Source organism: Cibotium barometz, chromosome 47, assembly GCF_041138505.1.
Source record: "Cibotium barometz isolate CiBa-2024 chromosome 47, ASM4113850v1, whole genome shotgun sequence".
Lineage (NCBI taxonomy): Eukaryota > Viridiplantae > Streptophyta > Polypodiopsida > Cyatheales > Cibotiaceae > Cibotium > Cibotium barometz.
In genome coordinates this window covers 45,601,484-45,607,483 of record NC_141092.1, presented here as the reverse complement: position 1 = coordinate 45,607,483, position 6,000 = coordinate 45,601,484, and positions in this window count along the sequence as shown.

Here is a 6,000-nt window from a genome sequence, read left to right as displayed (position 1 = left end):
CAGACTCCATAAACAAAGGTATTATATTCAATAAAGTAAAATTTTGTACAGAAGTGTTTAATTATATATGTAGAACATATTCTTGACAACCATTTTCTATTTATCTATAGGTTGATCCAGAGGCTACTCTACATGGTCCACGCTCATCGTATCATCTTTTTTTGGAGAATCTGTTTTTTGCTACTCCATCCTGTCGTGTACAGTCTCTTGGTGCTGCTCCATTGTCTCCTCTACTGCCCCTAGAGCATCTGTTTGTGCTGCTCCATCTTCTCCTTAATAACATCAGCAATAAGCAGGTCCTTGTTCTTGTGGCTTCTCCTCATCAGCACTAGGTCCTTGTTCCTGTGGCACCACATCAGCATCATCTGTGTCATCAAGGTGTATGACACCTTCTCGAACTTTAGAGCTCTCACCCAACTCGACAGTAGCTGGTACAATAGGTTTGCGGGAGGCATACTTCAAAAACTTCCAAATTGTATCAACTCTGAAACTATATACATAGTTCGAGCTGAAGCTATCTTCTCTCATCTACAATGAGATATGATGATTTAGAACACTTTGTACCAATATCAATTATTTTGAAGCTCAATGAAAATTATTTTTTCTTACAAGCTCTAGCTGTCCTATCTCAAAATAGCTTAAAAGTATATATTTGGCACTGATCAGCACTCTCCAGCCCACAGCTACTTGAATCATCTTGTTGTGGTGTCTGTACAGTTGGAAAGATATGTTAGAAACTGTTAATATCTGAACAAAACAAAATTATTCAATAAGTTCAAAGGCATAGCATGAAATAGACATCAGTTAGAGGGAACGACTTTCTACCTCTAAATCTAATGGCTCTATTGAATCCAAAAGATTGACATTAGGAGGACAATGATCCAATGCATCTAGAAGCCTTCTAATACAACTGCAATACATATAATTCAGTTAGTGTGCATTAAATCAAAATAATGAAGTTTAAAGTTAAAAATAGCACACACACCACTTATAATTTCAACTCTCTGTGTGTGTTTTTAAGAGAGTTGAATAAAAAGCATTGCTTCTGCTGGATGTCAATAGAAGCAAAGCTCCAGTGGTCACTGCATAAGGAAAAAAGCATTAAGAAATCAAAGGCTACAAGAGTTCTCAATCTTGAAGAAAAATCCCAAAAGAAGCAGTCACCCACATAATACTTGTTATGGTATGGAAGTAGCAAAATATCGACAACATCAAAATCGCAGTGTCTGAACCAATTGGAAATATCCATGGGAGTTTCCTTTGGATCTCTTAACTTGAAGGAAATGATAGGATCAATAATATGAACTGTATGTTGTACAGTGTGGTTAGCTTGGACCAAACAATAATTAGGGTAGGGTGTAAAGGAGGTATAAGAAGGATTGTTTTGCAAACAAATGTAAAATAAAAGACACTTACTAGAGCATTGCAAGAATGATAGTATCTTAGCAATACTCATTCTTATGAGCCAATGCTGCCAAGCATGGTTTTGTCAAGTCAAAATTATTCACTGAAGTTTCATCCTCAATATGGACAACTATGTTAGGGCCTAGCTCCTGCAACCTTCTCTGTATCTACAGCTCCATCTGTACAGTCTCCACATCTCCAAAAGTTTTATTCTCATCAATTTTGATTTTATGCATAGAAAGATGCATAAAGAAATCTATTTTTTATTTCAAAAGAGTTATTTTCATCAATTTTTGATTTTATGCATAGAAAGATGCATAAAGAAATCTATTTTTTATTTCAAAAGAGTTATTTTCATCAATTTTGATTTTATGCATAGAACCATACATAAAGAAATCTATTTTTTATTTCAAAAGAGTTATTTTCATCAATTTTTAATTTTTTGCATAGAAAGATGCGTAAAGAAATCTATTTTTTATTTCAAAAGAGTTATTTTCATCAATTTTGATTTTATGCATAGAAAGATGCATAAGAGATTTATTTTTATTTCGAAAGTATTATTTTCATTGAAATTGAATTTATGCATAGATAGATGCATAAAAGATTTATTTTTATTTTGAAAGTGTTATTCTCATTAAAATGGAATTTATGCATAGTAAAATGCATAAAATGTTTATTTTTAGTTTGAAAGTGTTATTTTTCTTAAAATTGAATTTATGCCTAAATAGATGCATAAAAGGATTTTTTATAAAAGTGTTATTCCTACTAAAGTTGTCTTTATGCCTAATTAGATGCGTAAAGAATCTTTATATCAAAAAATTAGAATTTTCTTACATTCTACAAATAGATGTGATGAGATGTGATAGGAATCAGATAGATGTAAATGGATGGATGGAAGTGATATGAATCAGATAAATGAAAATAGATGAATGGATGTGATGTCTTGTGAATTAGGACGTGAATGAATGGTATAGGATGTGAAGGAATGTGATGGCATGTGAATCGTGATATGAATGACGGCATCATGTGAATCTGATGTGAATGGATGATGTGGTTTGATGTGTGAATGATGTGGATTGATGTAGATGGATGAATGGATGATGTGGTTTGATGTGTGAATGATGTAGATTAATGTAGATTGATGTAAGGATGATGTCGTTTGATGTGTGAATGATATGGATTGATGTAGATGGATGAATGGATGATGTGGATGTGGATGTATGAATATGGATGTGGATGTGGATGTATGAATATGGATGTGAATGTGGATGTGGATGTGGATGTGGATGTGGATGTGGAAATGGATGTATGAATGTGGATGTGGAAATGGATGTATGAATGTGGATGTGAAAATGGATGTATGAATGTGGATGTGAAAATGGATGTGTGGATGTATGAATGTAGATGTGGATGTGGATGTATGAATGTGAATGTGGATGTGGATGTATGAATGTGAATGGGAATGTGGATGTATGAATGTGGATGTGAAAATGGATGAATGGATGTGGATGTGGATATGGATATGTATGTATGAATGTGGATGTGGAAGTGGATGTATGGATGTGGATGTACGAATGTGGATGTATATGTGGAATAATGAATGCGAATGTGTATGTGGAATGATGAATGCGAATGTGTATGTGAAATGATGTGACGTCGATATGAGTTAATGGATGAGATGTGATGACATGTGAATTGGGATGTGAATAAATGATATGTGATGTGAATGAATCTGATGTGATGTGATGTGAATGAATTTGATGTGATGAGATGGAAAATGATGTGATTGGATGAGAATGAGTACACATATGAGTGGAATGTGGAATAAGTAATGTGGATTGATGAGGGATAATGTGGAAAGACGAGAGTTCATTATAGAAACTGTATTTGTGACCTGTTTGTAAATGACTGTTTTATGTCAAGAATGTTGAGGAAACATTTTGACCGTCTTGTGATTAAGGTTGTGGGAGACCTAACTGATAAAGTTGCAATAGCTGACGGAGAGTCAACAGAGGACGTCTCGCGTAGCATGGTCGGCCAAGGTCTTGACCAGCCTTAGTTCGATTTAAATGGTGAGCTTCCGGTACGGTGGATGAGGGACCAAGGAAGTGGCCTATGAGTGAAGCGCTAGGTGACCAGCGAAGGATCCTAGAGGAGGGTGCTGACCATATATGGTACTCGGGCTCTGGGTCGCCGCTGCCGCCGAAGATACCCACACGTGCGTCATGGAAGATTTGGATCAAGGAGTAAGAGTTGTTTTCTGAACTCGGGTGTGGATCTGGTTGATTGACCTTGCTGGTCCTCAACGGATGAGTCCATGACTCTTTTATATGGATCTGTTGGTTGATCCTGCTGATCTTCCATGGAGATTCCATTTTGTTATGTGAATATATTGCCGGTTACTGTGAGCTAGGAACTATCAAAAAGGCCCCTGAGTGAACAGGTGGTGAGCGTTCTGGTTGCCAATGATGCCATAAGTAAACCGATGAAGGAATGATTGGAAATAAGGATTCAACCAGAGATTTTGAGGATTGTGATCAGTGACACAATGGTTTCATTAAAGGATTGTTTTAAAGATAGTTGATGCTGAGAAAAAGGCAATTTCATATTGGGTGTGTAAGTGGTGTGACTAGTTTTATGTTTGCATGAACATCCGGCTAGGGGGCCTGGGAACTCTTTTCCCTGGTACCCGGGACAAACCTAACCAAATTCCTAATTGGAACCCATCACTACAGTGGTTGGGCGGTTGGCTAACCCATGGGGCTGTTGGATTGATGGATCCGTAAATCGAGTCTCAATTTCTGTTTAGTTCGATAGATGAAGTAAATTCTGGACAAAAAATTGTTCTATGGAAAAGAATCAACGGCTGTGCCTCTCAATGAGGAAAAAAGCATTGGTCTCTATGATCCAAGTACAGTCTTTTTCCCTGATCTGACTATGGGACTTACGGGTTTGATCAGATGAGCTCAGTTAGTTAAGGCTTTTGACTACGTTAGGGAAAAGTTATCCTGCTGGAATCGCTCGTGCTTTTCGGGCAAAGGAAGTTTTTCCGGGTTCGGTTTTGGAAAAACCGATGGATTAGTCTCTTGTCCGGATATCCATGGGCGAGGCCCCGAGTGTGGGACCCTACCCCATGTAAGAAGTGCTACTTCTGCTGCTAGCACCCCTGAATTGTTGCGCGGTGGGGACAAGGATCTTACAGTTGGTATCAGAGCAAATTGACTAATGAGGATCAACCGAGAAGCCAAGAATGTCAAAAATTTAGGAAGAAGCAGTAAAAGGTTGTAATTGTGTGAAGAAATTCATACAAAATGATATTTAAACCGAAATTTGTAAAATTAGTAATTAAGTCTTCAAATAGAAGTACCGCAATTGTATGGAATCCCTGACTTGCTTGAGGCCTAGACATGATAGTATTTACCTTATAATTCCAAGGATCGTGACTACCCGTATATACCGAGGGTATAACTGCAGCTCTTTACTGGCAATATATACGAGTAAATCTAAGACATGATAGTATTTACCTTATAATTCCAAGGATCGTGACTACCCGTATATACCGAGGGTATAACTGCAGCTCTTTACTGGCAATATATACGAGTAAATCTAAGACTTGAAATTATAAGTATTTATACTATCTAGATGATGAATTCGAATGTGGTTGATATGATTTTAAATTCTGATTGAGAACTGATGAGTTGATTTGGATTCTGATTGAAAAATGAAGATTCCTAAATTTTTGGTTGAAATGTAATAAGCTAAGCAAAACCTCAACGAGGATGATTGGGACGAGTCCCTGTGATAATGTTCGTAGCTAGAATGATGTTAATGACTCAGTAAATCACTATGAGATTAGTGGATTGTGCTGGCAGATTATTACTGTTAACTTTTGATCAGTGGATCAAGTTAAGGGTTGATAAATTAAAAATCTAAAAAATTGAAATCCCCATGGAGGACTGTTCAGATGGAAAAATTCAGTCTGATGGACCATTATTGTGTTAAAGATATGAATGACATATCCTGAATGAAATGTTATTTGATAATGCGTTCTATATGAGTATCTTTACCCCATGATTATGTGGGGAGCCGACCTATTTAAAGAACCCTAGAATCAGTTGAATCAAAAATCGGATTGAATCATAAATAAAGAAACTTAACAAGAACTTTTGTATTGTTAGGAACATGGATCAAGGTCGTCATGGTAGAAATGTTAACCCTCCCAACTCGATGAAGAAGAGCTCGACCTGGATGTTCGTAAAACTCTTCATAGTTCGCAGCTTGGTCCCTTCAAGGGGGTGAAGGGAAACAGTTAGGTGAGGATGTAGAAAATTGAGGCCATGGAGGAATACTTTGATGTAACTGGCTACAATGAGAGAAGCAAGATGGATCTGGCCAGGTTAAAGATTGTGGAAAAACGGCCAGGGTTGCGTGGAGGAATCACTGCGAGACAAACCGTCTCGACCGAAATACCCAAACTTGGACTGATCTCAAAATTTACCTAAGGACGAGGTTCTGTCCTCCCGGCTTTTTAGAAACAAAGATGAACGAATTCTTAAAGTTAACCTAGGGAAGTAGAACTATTGAAGCATATCACCA